We start from the raw sequence: 15,809 nt of genomic DNA, 5'->3' as shown, positions 1-15,809 counted from the left end.
CCTGCAGTGTAGACAAGGTCTCAGTATAACCAATCTAGGGCTGTACACAACAGCTGCACGACAGTGCATAAAAATGTTACACAGCAGGTTAAGGCATGAAGGGAAGAGGAAAACTGTGTCTATTTCATACGAAAGGAGAAATTTTAGATAGGCAGAAATGTCACTGCTCATGCCATAATTTAGCCAGGGCTAACATCCTACTCTTGTGGGAAGTGCCAGGGACTGTCGGTGCTTCAGTGAGTGCAAGCACACAGTCAGGGACTCGCTTTTATGATGCATCCGTAACAGAGGTTTTGAAGTTCTCCAGAGCTCTTCCTGAGCCGTTAGCAGAACCCTGTCAGCTTTATCTGTGCACAGGCATTACACTCCAGGGTGAATGCGATCCCTCCGGAAAGGGACAGCAGCATTCTTCATTACTTGTGCACTAGCTGATAAACGGCGGCTGCCACTCCCATGAACGAAGCTCCCCAGGAAACATGCCCCAGCTATTTCTCCCTGTGCAGCGGGCATTGCAGAAGGAGGAAAAAGAGTGCCCGGCAAAGACACTGACTGTGCTGGAATCCAGCTTAACTGCATGGATCAAGAGTCATTAACCAGCAAAACCATGAGAGTGAACAGCCCATCAGGTGCCCTTGGTCTCTGCAGTCCTAATGAACAGCCTCTGGGGTTATAACGAATTGGGTATCTGATATCACCACATCCCTCTTGCATATCCCAATTCTCCTTTCCATGTGATTATCAGTTGAAATGTGCTATGCAGGTGCCAAAATTCTGGACACAGTGCATGGCAGGAGCACTTGTGCTGTGCACTTCGGAATTTGTCTGGGGCTGGGATGGGGGTAGAGGAATCCTTCTCTGTCCATGCCATGGAGCAATTGCGGAGTCACTCTGCGACTATTACTGCAATCTCATAACTTGAGTCACCTTCTTGCCACAGGCATGACCCCTATGTGGAGGAAATGGCTGATGGATCCACTGACTCCTTCCTACCCCCCACTCGTTGGTAGGCAGTAACATACAGGAAAGTCCACAGGGCTGGGCATCATGTTATGCACACTTCCCAAATCTCGTCGCTCTCCCACAAAGTGACACCCCCTTGGCTTCACTGCAATAGGGCCATCTGTGGGCACACATGGGTAGGACATCTATCCCTCCAATGTAGCAGCCTACAGCTAACAGGGGCCTAATAAATGCTTTAATAAACAGACTGAGCCTCTGAATTAGGGAAATGCTACAAGGCATAGGCCAAATCTGCCACCATTCTGCACATGGACTCCACTGAGTTCAGACATGTTTACTTCAAAGAAGATTTTTTTTCCTCCCCAGAAGAAAATCTGGCTGTTAGTAAGGAATCCTTTTTCTCATATACCGAACACGTTCTGAAATACAGTGATAACAGCCCACCACTGGAGACACTGAACACAAAGCAGCCCCTTGCCAATCTATCTGGGGGCTTTTGGACACCATTTCCTATCAGAGTCGTAGCTGTTTCTTGGCTCCATCAGAAACGTGGCCAATAAAAATCTCCCGAAAAGACTGTTCCCAATTAAAATTAGCCCCGAAGAAATCAGTATTGTGGCCACTTGCTTAACATATTTCTCCCGAGAAGAATTTCTAGTGTTTCCTTGATGAACCCAGAGCTTAGCAGTTTCCGCAATGATTACAGAAAAAGCAGCAGTGCCAGAAAAAACACTGTTAAAATGGAAACATCCCCTGTGCTCACTCACACGTATACACACACACCCTCTCACCTACAGCACAAACACAGCTACTTTCCAAGACCAGGACCATTCCTCTCAGAGCATCGGAATAGCACAAGCACCAGATGCCCACGCTAGGCAAATAAAGAGACCTGATTCTGCAGCGGTAAATGCCAGATGTAAACTGAATTAGAATCCTACTATTTATATATCACTGAGTGTATCTGCATATGTACACTTTCAACACCTACCCACATACGCACTTTATAAATGGACATTGTTATAACGGACCATCACTGACAATGAACTAAATGCGGCTTCCCAAGCATTAGACTCCGTATATTACACCTGGTAAGAGTGGATAGAATCACAACTTATTTTCTGCACTATAAGGGGCATTTTCTGACCCTCACATGACGCTGATGCAGAAGCGGCAAGGAGAAGTAGCAGATTCACCACCAGCAGTTTAATTTACTTAGTTATTTGACTTCGAACACATAGAGAACTGCAGCTTCCATTCTGAGCAAATCCCTCACAGCTGAAACGGTGCCTGTGTTCTTGGCACCTTCCCCACTCACATCCACATTCTCACCCTCCCCACTACAAATAGTCCAGCTCTCTGAATTCAAACAGACCCAGACTGGGGACACAGACATGCCCAACACCGGCTGTGGCTACAGTACGTAAAACAAGGCTTCTGGGTTTCAGCATTTCTTTACCAAAAAGCAGGAGATAATTCTCAACAAATACCCGTCCAGCTGCAGCCAGCACCCTCACCTCCTTCAAATCCTCTTCCTGATTCATTTCTGTCAGGAAGCACGCCAGTGATCAATTATTTATTTAAATTAATATGTTTGTTCACTGAGACCTCATCTAGTCACCCCCGATCAGATTTATAGCACACACTCCCCAGTACTCCCCCACCTTGTTGGGCTCTCCCTAATTCACTGTGTTATCTCAACCTTTTAGATTGTTAGCCCCTCCAAGCAGAAGCATCATCTGTTTGCTTTTAGAGGGTCGGGGGGGCAGAGAGGGATGGATAGCTCAGTGGTTTGAGCATTGGCCTGCTAAACCCAGGGTTGTGAGCTCAGTCCTTGAGGGGGCCATTTAGGGATCTGGGGCAAAAATTGGGGATTGGTCCTGCTTTGAGCAGTGGGTTGGACTAGACGACCTCCTGAGGTCTCTTCTAACCCTAATATTCTATGACACCCATTTCGCCACTGTATAAAGCAAGAGCCTGATTTGCCTATCCTTATTCACCATGAGTTTATTAGAAACCAGTTTAAAATGGCAAGCTATTCCTTTCAATGTGAGGGATTTCCTGGTCCTGCTTGGGAGCTAGAGGGCCCTGGGGAAGCCATGTGGTCTGAGTCAGTCAGCAGACAGCCACTCTGGAAAGAATCAGCTTAAAGCAAGGTGGGGTGAGTTGTGCCTCGCTACAATAGAGAGCAGCCTGTTTTTGCCCCGGTTTGGGGTTCTGAGTTCTAAGAAATAACATTGTGCTATGTTGCAGCTGCCCAGCAGGAGTATTTTGCTTTTCTCTAGCTTCTCTGTGCATGTGCTGCAACCATAACGAACGTATGTAAGTGTGGCAGAACTGGGTTCAAACTGAGCAGTAATATCCAAGTATGTTTTCTGTGGTAATTCTTCATGCTTCCCATGATCCACACAGCCACAGCCAACAGCTTCCCAATGAGAAATGGGCTGGAAGCCACATGCAAATGGCCTCTGAGGGCCACATTATGTGAAGCGGAACGCAAAAAAGTTGGGCTTTTCTGATTTTTATCTTCACATATTTGCTTGTGTTCACTCTTCTTCTACCCATCATTACCCGTTTACTTGGAAATATCAAAAACCTTGTGTGTACATTTTTGCATATCATATCTTCTCTTGAATAACTTCAGGTTTTGATTAATGCAAATATGATCACAAAATATTTTCTATCTTTGTACCAAATACCCACAGGTGAATGTCAGATCAAAACATTCAGGCAACAGACCGTCTACGCTGGCAATGTATTACAGGCAGAATCAAAAATAAATCATACTCCATGATGGCAACCAACCCTCATCTGGGAATTTCCCTCAACTTCTTTAAAGAGATACGCCCTGCGTCATGAATAATAAAACCAATGCCGCAGACTTGTCTCAGGCCAAAGAAAAACAGCACAGCACTGACTTTGGATTCCTTGATTTGGCAAAAATGATCTCAGCCTTCCAGGGGGCACTATATCTGACTGTGAACAGCGCCATTTAAAACAGGGGTAGGACAGCAGTCAGGGTTTCGTTTTAATAAATATTCCTTGCATAAAAGCTACTATTGCAGTAATGGTGCAAAACACAGCGGTAACCGGATCATTACTGTGAAAAACCTGCAATATTTTAGCAGCGAGGCTGTGCCCCTGAAGCACAGCTCTGCCCATGGGCACCTGTGGGAGGCACTATGCTTCTGTGAGCCAAAACATCTCCCCAAAGTTCCTGGTGAGCAAGAGGAACACACCTGCTATGGCACTGATTAGGGGAATTCTGCACATCTCCCAGCCAGACCCACTGGCCATTATAGGGAAGGGGACAGGCTTTTCTGCAGCCTTTGGGGTAGTTTGCATGTCGGGGGACTAAACGGGAGCATTTCCTGCATTTGGGAGAGCTCCTGAACTGCAAATGGGACCAGTGTCTGCCTGGAGAGTGGGGGGAAGGTGTCTCGTGCTGATTCTCTAACCCTGCGCATGTGTGGAAGTACCAGCTCCAGTCCAGCCCTTGACGACCAAACTAAGCCGACGATTAAGGCCAAGACTTTGTCATGGATATTTTTCACTAAAAGTCACGGACGGGTCATGGGCAATAAAGAAAAATTCATGGAAGCCCGTGACCTGTCCCTGACTTTTACTAAAAATATCCATGACCAAATGGGGAGCAGCTGGGCAGGTGTGGGTGCCAAGTTTCAAGCTCAGGCTCGATCGAAAGACTTTCCCCACTGGTTTCCCCTCCTCCAATGAGAAGCTGCTGTGACCAACCCTTCTAAAGAGGAGAATTCAGTCCAGAAATTCTATATAGCGCTTAGCCCAGTGTAGAGTGACTACTACTTCTCCTTCAGCTACGGGATTCACCTCTCAACCCCCCTACCAAGGAAATTAACAGCCCTAAAATTGTTCTTTTCTGTTTTAAAGGTTAAGGTTTTAAAGGTTGGTGTAAACAAGCAGAGCTCTAGTGACTTCCGTGGAGCTCTGCAAATTTGTATCAGCAGAGAATCTGGCCTTAGACGGACTGCAATCCTCCAGCAGCAGAGCTGATGCTGGCTTGGGTTCACTATCCAGGTGCCGAGTGTTCGTTTAGCTAAGCTCTTCTAACTGAAAAGGAGAGAGAAACTGGAAATTGCTTTGCTTTCTTTAGGCAACCGATTGTTCATTATTTCTCCCCAACAACTGCACTTTATGAACATGTTTCTTCATTTTTATTTTTGAATCTTCACATTTTTGTCTCATCTTTGCCCTTGCTGGTTTTTTAATTAATGTTACTAGATTTCCTCAGAAGGAAACAAAACCAGAAAATAGAATAAAGGGCAGGAGGAAGCGAATGAAACTCGTGGGCAGCTATTTAAAGAGTCAGTGACGCCTCATGGAAAACTCCACAACACATTCCAGCTAGCGACAATTCTGCTGCTCCAGCCTAAGGTCAGTTATTTGTTTTCCTTGGGTTCCTTATAATTACGGGCACTGGCATGGAAAGACCTCTGTTTATTGAGAATTCATCCACTCATGCTGCTCATTCCCCAGGTGATGCTGGGATATGGTTTGTAACATCTGAATCATTTCCACAACTCCCGGATGGGACGTCACTGGCAGAGTGGAATTTAACATGTGTGGGGTGGGAACACGGGGGCTTAGCTAAAGAAACACAGAAACTCATCAGGAACAGAGATGCACCTCTTAATAAAGAGCAAGGCAGCAAAATACGAAAGCAGGTGCTATGGTAGACCTGCCAAGTGTCATACATGCATCATGCATGACACCCACACATTTGGCAATTCTGCCAGGCCTGTCCACATATCTGGTAAAGAAACATTTTGAGAGAGAGACAGAGACATCCTCTACTGCATAGTACCCTGTAGCCTAGGGTAAGGGCTAAGGGACACCGAGCTGCAAGCCAGGAGACAATGAGTCCTACTTCCCATTCATTCCCTGTATGCTGTCAATAGCTCTGTACATTTCACAACCCATATTCTTAGCTAAGCCCTTGGTCCCCTACTTGATGAGGCAACTGTCATTCATGCACTTTACAGACGAGGTCACCTTAGGCAGTGCTGCTTCTGTGACAAACCCAAGTCTTATCCACATTACCACACTGTCTTTAAGAATGGATGTACCGAATTATGTGCTTGGCTATCCTGTCTTGAACTACTCGACCACACTCTGCTCCCAAGGCCAGGAACAGAACTTGGGGATCCTGGTACCTGCTGTCTCACAAATAGCTGTCTAGCCCACTGGCAAAGTGTGTCAGTCTTCTTCTGCAGCTGGGTCCACTTAGAGGATAACAGCCTACCTTCACCACCAATTGCTCAAGTAAAAGAATTCTGTGCTGTGGATCTAAAGGGCCTGAGTTCAAGACCTGTTAGCAATCCTTGTGGAAAACAACAGCATGTGGTCATGGAATTAAAGACAGTATCAGTTTTGTCCTCATGGGCTCTGCAAGGTAGGAATCTACCCCAGTGCGGACCAGCTACGGAGCCCAGGAGGGGGATTTCCCTTTGGTGCTCTCCAGCAGATGGGCAGCAATGGAGTCCCTTGGTTGGATGTGGGAGCATGATAAGAAGGAGCTTAGGGAGCCAAAGGGTTTATGTGGAAAAAGGCAAAGGCTGGATCTACTTGGAATCTGCTGATTCGCACCCCCTCCTCCCCTTCCCCCAGCCCCTAGTTGTACCATCAAAATAGAGAACAAGTGTATCTGTTCCTAAGCACATCAAACACACCCAAGACCTTGAAGCAACCATACTGCAAAACCCCAAATCCAGCGTCTGGATCCCACTGGACCAGCCAATTTTGGCTTCAACTCCCAGAATTCCAGTACCTGCATAAAGAACAAGTCTTGTCACTCCTATGCACCAATAAATCTGAACCCCAAAGCTTCCTGGTGCAACAATGCTGCAAAAACCTAGATCCATGGATTCTTTTCCCAGAGACCTTTTAAAGTCTGCAGGAAGAGCAGAGGAAGGGCCAGCTGAGTTTGGTGGCAGTGGGTTGGGGCCGGGAAGCCATGGATCCCCTGAAACTGAAATCTCGTTTGCATAGAAAACTCTATACACCCTATGTACAAAGTTTACCATGTGTTTGAAAACAGCATGTGCTGAGCTCATAGAGTTTGCCACATAAACTGGTGCACTTGTGCCCTTGAAAACTCCAGACCTAATTCTCCTATCTTGCACCTTGTGTCGTTATTTACACCTGAGCTCTGCAGATGTAAAATGCCACCAGATTCCCCACTCTTTCACACCAATGGTGGCATTTTACACTTAACTTTACCCAGCTGTCAGTGATTACACAAGCTGCAAGGCCACAGACAAATGCAGCCCTCTCTGTGCAGGGTACATACATTTTTGGGGTGTGGGTAAAGGCTGAATCTTGCTAATTATTTCCTCCCAGTCAAGAGCTGCTGAATGGTTTCTTCTCAAACTCTCCAAAAGAATAGTGCCCCAATTCAGTAACGTTTTGTGCAACTGAAATCAAGGGGTTAGAAAAGAAACATTTAGGCAGCCTTAGATTGGTTACCATTGAGCCCGCTAGGGAAAAAAACTTCTCAGAATTTTTCCATCAGACATAGCTCTATGTACGCAAAAGACTCCTCTGCTCAGCCTCACTGGGAACATTCTCAGCCTTGCACAGCAAATAACCTTCCCTCTCCCAGTTGCACAAGGAAATCTTGCTCACCTGGTGGCTACGGAAACTTTTCTGCATACAGAAATGGACCAGCATGTTGAGAACATGGCTAAATTCAAGCACCTGGGAAAGCCAATACTACAGTACCTGTGCCTGTCCTGGGATTAAAGGGAGAGTCTTTGTCTTGGCTGCCAACCGAAATACTGTGATATGGTGGGGAGTGAAGGTTTACTGCACATTTACTTGGGCCTGGAGACAGAAGAAACTAAAGGAAAACTAGCTATTTCAGTGCAAGAGGAGTGTACCCAAAACAACTGTTGAAATTCACCAATGATGTATTGCAGGGAGTTCTCAGAAGACCTACCACCAACTTGAGAGGATGGCTGGGCTGATTTCCCAAACCCTGGTACAGTCCCTGTTTCTCTGATTACTGCTAGACCATCCATGTCAGAGACACCTTATCCCTGGCACTCAGGAAATATTTCTCAACAACACATTTGCTTTTGCCTTTGGAATAAACATCAGGTATTTTAAAAACATTTTCTCAGAGGATTCTCTCCTTCGTATCCCCCTAGAAGTCCCATGTACATAATCTCACACACCCTGCAAACTGTGCTAGCTGAATACCATGCTATTTTATCAACAGCTCTGTATATTTTTCAAGCACAAGCTCTAAACATTTCTGTTTGCCCAGTGGTTCTGCCTCTCTCCTTAGTTGTGGCCATGAGAACGTGATTTGTTTAAACAGGAAAACAAACAAGTAGAGTCTGCAGTCCCTCTCTCCATTTTCTCTGCCACACTTGCACCTGAGGCATAGGCTTATCAGGATAGAGGGGAAGGAAAATTTGTGGGAGCTCCTTATTAAAGTACCAAGAGTATGCTGCCAGGGCACATACCCATTCCTTCAATAATCCATGGCTGACCCTGAGAAATCAGAGAGATCCATATTGTAGATGAAGATTAAAAAAAATCTATTAAGAGTACAAATTATTCAATCTACTTCTCTTACACTTCAACAGTCCTGCACAGAGATGAAGGTGAAGTCAACAGAGTCCAAACATTCTCTACAGGGGGAACATTGGGGAAGCATCACTGCAAGTGAGAGCATGGTGTCCCAGATTCCATGAATGTAAAAACTGCCACAAGGACAACTTTAGGGGGTTTACAGCTTCCCCAGCACTTTAATTAGTTAATAATTCAATTAGGACTGTTCATTTTGATGCACAATTAGAGTTTCCCTACCAAATTGTTTTATTTTACTTTTTTCCTTTTCTAAATAATAATTGAAATGAATGTTGTGCTGGAGAAAGGAGCCAGATTGAAAGCCCCAGAGAAAGAGACTCTCTGTCCACAGAACAGGAGCAACCCAGAAAATAAGAGCATATGTTTCCCTTGTTCCACCCCATCATGTGTCCTTCAGTCCTCCACTAGAAGGTTCCCTTCTAAGGCTGAGTGGGATTCACTCAGCGCCCCTCTGTTGAGGCTGTCAACAAGGGGGGCCAGTTAGTGCCATTATACAGTAGTAGGTTTTTTGGCTTTTGAGATGCCCCATCATCACCCCCCCAGTCCTCAATTCATTTCAGGCAGGCTACAGTTTTACTCCTATCAGAGAGTTGGATTCTGACTGTGCTGTGTATATTATTCTATGGGAAACGGAATGTAAAGTTTCTATGGCATTGAGGTTGTGTGAACCCACCAGACAATGACAACTGCTAAGGAACATTAGTAGGTCTCTTCTGCCACATGCTCTAGGGGATCCCTGAAATGTACTAATACAAGTCAGGACAGGGACAAGAGCTATAAAGGAGGGGATGTTGGGGCATCCAGGCGCCTGCTTTCCAGATGATAAAGGCTAAAAGTGTCCTTGCCTGCTGACAATGATAATGGTCAAACAGACGAAGTAAGTGCTCAGAAGCCACGAGCTACCTATCAGCAGTAGAGCACAGTTCAGCTTCTATTGCTGACGCTGCACGTCACCATGTCAATTGCCCCAACCATTTTCACTTGCCAGAGTTTTACTGGGCCAGAGACACTTTTGTGGTAGCTGCACAATTAGTCCCAATTCTCAAAGGCTACAGAAAATAAATAAATAAAAAATACCCAGTCCTTCCCATCAACACCGTATGTAGAATAAATATCCACACGTTCGCATGCAGCCGTTCAGTGCATGTCTCCATTTCAGAACACACCTCTGGCTGCCTTACAGGCGCTGTTAATTTCCATTGAGAAGGATTAGGAGCTTAAACCATTACAGCTCATTTACATAAACTTCATACATTTTTAAAACTACCTCATTTTATGCTGATGTGCAGGTGTTAATCTCCCATGAAATATTGAAAAGAATAAAATGCCCAACAGGTTCAGCCCTCTAAAGGCCCTTTACTCCACTATTCTAGCAAAGTTTGCCACTCTCTCTTACTGCACTCGTCTTGCAGATATTTTCTGTCTCCAGGTTTGGAAAGTCAGTAAACTTTGCTAAAGTTCATCTTCCTTTCCAAGTGCAAACAGAGGCATCCCATGAAGTGAGCTGTAGCTCACGAAAGCTTATGCTCAAATAAATTTGCTAGTCTCTAAGGTGCCACAAGTCCTCCTTTTCTTTTTGCGAATACAGACTAACATGGCTGCTACTCTGAAACCTTTGCTAAAGTAGTTACATATTTTAATCAGATGTTGCATGACAGCATCCCCATTATTTGCCACTTGCTTTCTTCTACTAACAACCCCTCCCCCTCCAAAAAAACCCAGCCATTCCAGATTGATGGCTCCCAAGCTGCCAGTGCTACCCGGTATCACCAGTGACAGTCCCAGACAGGACTCCCCGAGAACATCAGTTATATATGCACTTCAATTAACATTCAAACTGCAGTTTATTTATTTGCCAGTATTGGCACTTGGGCTGCCTGGCGAAGGATCAAGAGAAACAAGCCGTTCATGTTTACAGTATACAGGAGTCCTACATCCAGTAACTCCTGGTTACTCATTTACAGTGACCTCATTGGGGAGACATGCCTGAGTGTTACAACTGCCCTTACTTCACTTCTGGGCAAACTGCTGCGCCTATCTCTCCCCTCCTCCCCCCACCTGACCACAGCTGATAAAAGGGAAAGAAACCCTCCCTGAACATTCATTGCCTAATCAGGATTTCATTACCTGCATCGACTCTGCTCCCATGCCCCCTGCATTGCAGCCTTCTCTCTCATGACTGTGGCTTGTAAGAGACAGGAACCCTGAGTCTCCAGGGGGATGTTCTGATGGGCTGTAATAGAAAAGGTTACTTTAAAGCTCCTTATTTGGGCAGTGATGTAAAGGGAAGTTGTTCAGTCAGCACCACCCACTTTTTCCATTCACTACACATTGTTTCCTGTTGTCAAGCAGCTGCTGTGGCTTTCGATACAGACAAGGGAATCCTTCAGCCCTTGGCTGGCTCTCATGCATTGCACAACTTGTTAACAGCGCATTTCTGAGACAACCATCTCCTGGGCCAAACTCCTTATACTTCTAGCAAACATTTCTTCCTTTAAAATTTTGCAAAAATCCATCAAATCTTGACAATAGACAGTGATATAAAAATCTCTCTCTCTCTCTCTCACACACACACCGCCCCTCCATCACAAATGCTCACTTGTTAGCAGACTAGAGCCATCGGAAAGTTGCTAAGTGAGACTGTCATCACAATCGGTCTGAGAACCAATCTGCAGCAGTGGGTACAGATCAGACTGCATCTCACTGCAAGTCTCTCTTAAGGAGCCTGCCCTGCCTCCGGACTGTAAGGTGCTCAGATACCATGCTGGCAGGTGCTAAATAACGATCTAAAGAGAATAAGACAGAACAAGGACTGTCTGCCCCAGCAAGAATCACTTGCCAAATCCCAATGAGGAACGAATGGGCTATGGGACCAGTGCTGGCTGCAGAAGAGCCTCTCTCAGGGACAGACACCCTGATAAGGCATGGGTAGATTAGCCTGAAGCCGAGCCACGTTGGAGTCCCGGCTACCAGCTGATGGGACTGGCCCTGTGGCTCAGCGCTAGTGCCGCGGAGCGGCTGCTGTGGGCTCTGGCGCTTGCCTCACGTCAGCCAAATGCACCTACCAGGAGGACGCCGGCTGAGAGCAGAAAGCAGCCCCCTGGAGATGCCCTGCAGGCACCAGCGGGTCCGCTCAGCCCCGAGCCCTGTGCACGCAGAGGCGCTGGGGGAAGGAAGAAAACAATCAGAGTGTGTGTGTGTGTGTGTGAGTGTGAGTGTGTGAGTGTGAGTGAGTGTGTGCGCGCCCCTCCCCTCCCCGCCCCCACCTCTCTACCGCAGGCTCTGGCGTCTCCCCCTCTCCATCCTTCTCAGCCTGCCTCATCTCTCCATCCCCACATCCTCCGCCCCCGCATCTGGCCGCCCCCCGCCCCGTGACACGCGCCCTCCCACTTTCGCTCCAGCTTGTTTCCCCGCACGCGGGGCGCGGGCTCAGCCCGGCCCCGGGTCACTCCCCAGGCCGGCCCGCAGGAGCCGTGCGGGGCCACGGGCCGGGCTCCGGCGATTCCGCTCCCGGTCCGGGACTCACCGACCCGCGCGGAGTCCGCAGCTCGGGGCAGGAGGACTCCGACCCGCAGAGGGGTTATCACCTGCAGCCCACGCCCCAGCCCGGAGCTCGGGGCAAGGCGTGGGGACGGGGCACAGCCCAGGGAACCGGGAGCTGAGCCAGGAACAAGCCTGTGGCCCCTAGGAAAAGGGGGGATTTTGACTCGTGTTAACTAAGATGTGCCAAACATCCTGCGCTGGCCAAGGCAAGGGGGAGTTTTAACAGGTGTGAGCTGGTTCCCAGGATTTATCCTGAGCAGCTCCAGGGTACAACTCCAGCTTGCCTGGCGTACAGTGGGATCTGGACGTTTTTCGCAGCTGACCCGTGTTAACAGATGGTTTTTTTGTTTTATTGTGGACGTGGCCTTAGAGGCAAAGGTTGGAAGATGTGAAAATGCTGCCCCCCTCAGTCTGGGTCGGGCTGTCTACTCCCCTGGGAACTGGGGCACACAGTCTCTTCTCCTGCAGGGTTAAGAGGAGAGCCCTGCACACCCCTCCTTGGAGGGAGGGAGGGACAGGCTACAGGGATCGTTAACATCGGGCTTCCACCACAGGACACTCTCCAGCTGAAAACAGAACGGGTACCTTCACAGCAGCACAGCACACAAGCCACCTGCATCTGGCAGCCACTTTGCACCTCCCCTGCCTAGCATAGGAGACACCCACTTACACTGGTTGTATGGCAATGTCCTAAGGGGACTCCTACCAGAGCCTCCACTGACCCACCCTAAGTCCAGCCTGCAAAGTCCCCAATCTGCACGCATTGAATCACTTGCTCTAGGCTGTTTAGCAAGTGCTCTCCCTTAAACAGATCCCATGCCAGCATGCAGAGCTCCTGAGCTGTTGGGAAGTACCACGAAGCTATGCCATGCTTCCAGCCTGGCCTCCACTGTGTGCAGGATGAACCAGGGAGGGGAGAGTCCTGCTGGGAGCAGGCAAGTCTGAAGCCCTTAACATTTGGTTATACTAGTTCCTGACACTACATTCTTTGCACCCTGTAAGCCTCTCTCTGTGTTGCTTGGCCTTGCCGTTCGGTGAGAGCCCTATGTGCCTTATGAAAGCAGAGCAACTACCTACAAGTATGAGAATATCTCTAAATTGCCCTGATCACACATTAGCCACAGCTGTGGGAAAGGAGCCAGGCTTCCAATTTCATTTTCATTCAGACTTTACATGTGGAAGCTTTCATGAGTGATGACACAACAATGACATCAAATCAGCTTTTCCACAGAATTGCTGCATGAAGTCTTGAGGACACTGAACTCGGCCCACAGACCAGAAAGCTGTGGGATACCTGTGTGCCTGACCTTACATGCTAAACTGTGTGAATGGGCAGTGTGCCTATGCCATCCTCAGCAGAGAACACACGGCCTGGGACAGTGTCAAAACTTATCCTTATTCCTGGGGTTTGGCCTTACTGGAAACACAGAAATATTGCCACAACATAAACCACATTCTAAGTGTCCTCCCCAAGACTAGGAGTTCCCAGGGTTTCTTTTTGGGACCTCCTCTGCCCTAGTATCCTAGTTTTCTACACCCCAAAGAGGCACTCTCAGACCCTTTATATTCTGGATGGAGCTAACCGGACCTCCAAGCCAGCATGACTCAGCAGGAAATACCCTGATCTTCACACCAACTTTTAGCACCTACACTACAGCAATTCAGCAGAAGAGCCCTGGATTCCTATACGGGGCTTTAGACTCTGTCGCTGTCATAGATTAGTAAAAGGCACGTTGGGTGGATGTACAATACACACATGTTAAGAGGCCCACCGTATAATAGCTAATAGATTTTAAGAGGGGGACTTGTTCAGGAGGGATTTGGCATTATACTTACTTATCAAGAACTTCGGGGGGGGGGAGGAAGGGGATTAAGTCATTGTCACTGGTGCCCATAGCCGAACTGAATGGATTACCTTTATCTTTACAGGGGCAGACAAAATGTTTCATTGTAAAGAAAGGACGTGGCTGCAATAAGACAAAATGATCAGCCAAGGGAGACCTGTATGGGCTTGTTCCTGTTCCATGTGGTGATGGCAATGGATTTCAATGGGTGTTTTTAGTGGCTCCCATAGACTATCAGGTTTCCAAGATGATGGATATAATGCATGGATTTAAGTCCTGAGATGATCTCAGAAGACAAAGCAACACAATGTGGAGCTTTGAATTCAGGCAGCCGTAGGAAATCATGTTCTTTTACAAACCACAAGAATAGCTTTGCATCTAAGGCCAGGTCTACACTTAAAACTTTTGCCCGCATAATAATGTTGGTTAGGGATTGATTTTTTTTAAACAATATTTCCCCATAGCGCAGACAAAGATATACCAGGGGGAAAAGTGCTTTTGCCACGAGACCATATTTTGTTCAGGAACCAGTATAAGCTGTACTGGCAAAGCAATCTTTTGCCATTATAAGCTATGTCCACGTGAGGAGGCTTTGCTGATATATCTATACCTTTATTACTATACTGGCAAGCTTTTTTCTAGTGTAAACTATGCCTAAGACAAATGCCCACTATTTTAAAAATCATTGCCAAGCCTTCATTCCCATCCCTCTGCAGGCTTTCCAATATCAGGGCAGTATTAAAGCTGTGTGAGGTCCCTATAATGGAAATAGTGACTCTGACAGGCAAACAGTGGGATATGCTTTTCTGGGTGGACATCAATAGAATTGTATTTCTGTTCAGTAAACAGAAAGCAGCTCTTCAGGAAAATTAATCATTGGAAATCTACCACCAAAACCCCACGCTGCCCGGTCCCCAGTCTGACACAGCACCACTTCATTTCATCTCCCAAATGCTTCAATATCAGAAATGACAAAACAGCAGCTAAGTGTACAGTAAAAATACATCCGTTTTGTGTGTGTACACTGACTAATTCCTCACGGCTCCAACTCAGCTCCTCTCATTCATGGCATAAAGGAGGGTGAGCCTGTGAAAGAGGGGTGGTTCTTATATTTAATTTTACACACCCACTCTCTTTCTCTCTGCTAAATTCACACGATGTAAGGAGGTGCAGCTGCAGTGACTTCAAGAGAGTTGCACCCATTTACTGATACACAAGGTGTGAATTTGACCTGTGTCTCTCCAAAGATGGCTAAGTGGCAAAGCCTTCACTGTGGTCATGCCACACCAACCAGAAAGATCCAAAAACAGCAAAACCAGAAGGGCAGTTATAGTGTATAACGTGACTTGGTGAATAATGGGCCTTGGTGAATATTTCCCCTTACACTGACTCATCCTGATCAAAATACCTCCATCAAAAGATTAGCTTTCCCAACAGCCAGAGCTGGAAACCCCACCTAGCAGCTGAACATCCAGCTTCTCACCAGTTAAAAAAAAAAAAATAAACGAGGCTGCATCTAGAACTGAGCTGAGTGTTGTGGTGTTCTACATGAGACAGAACAGAGTCCACGCTGCTTCCTCATAGCAGGATCAGCCCCACAAAGCCAGCAGGAGTAAGAACATCTTGGTGTCACTGAAGGTGGCAGACATGACTCGACGACGCACAGGGCAGATATGGGGAGCAGTTCCTTTTCTAACTCTAAATACACTTTAGTATTTGCATATTCACAGAATGAACTTGGTGCAGCTCTCACGCGAACGCTTTGAGAAACGTGAGGATACCTAACACAAGCAGATTTAACAGTCAGTTTGGTCTATCACTGACTCTAAG

General features: G+C 47.0%; 1 protein-coding gene across 4 annotated transcripts in view; it reads right to left on the bottom strand.

Moving 5' to 3' along the window:
* The window catches only part of HIVEP3 (HIVEP zinc finger 3), a 414,712-nt gene that overhangs the window by 157,596 nt on the left and 241,307 nt on the right, over nucleotides 1-15,809 (bottom strand). The window contains exon 4 of one of the 4 annotated variants that reach the window (XM_048826161.2): nucleotides 10,720-10,825. The exons of the other annotated variants lie outside the window; for them this stretch is intronic. The gene's annotated coding sequence lies outside the window, so the exon portion shown is untranslated. The remainder of the gene's footprint in view (nucleotides 1-10,719; nucleotides 10,826-15,809) is intronic. 4 annotated transcript variants of the gene reach the window in all.

This window comes from Caretta caretta, chromosome 19 (genome assembly GCF_965140235.1).
Source record: "Caretta caretta isolate rCarCar2 chromosome 19, rCarCar1.hap1, whole genome shotgun sequence".
Classification (NCBI taxonomy): Eukaryota; Metazoa; Chordata; order Testudines; family Cheloniidae; genus Caretta; species Caretta caretta.
The sequence above is the reverse complement of the archived record's forward strand: the minus strand, read 5'-3'. Positions and strand labels throughout refer to the sequence as shown.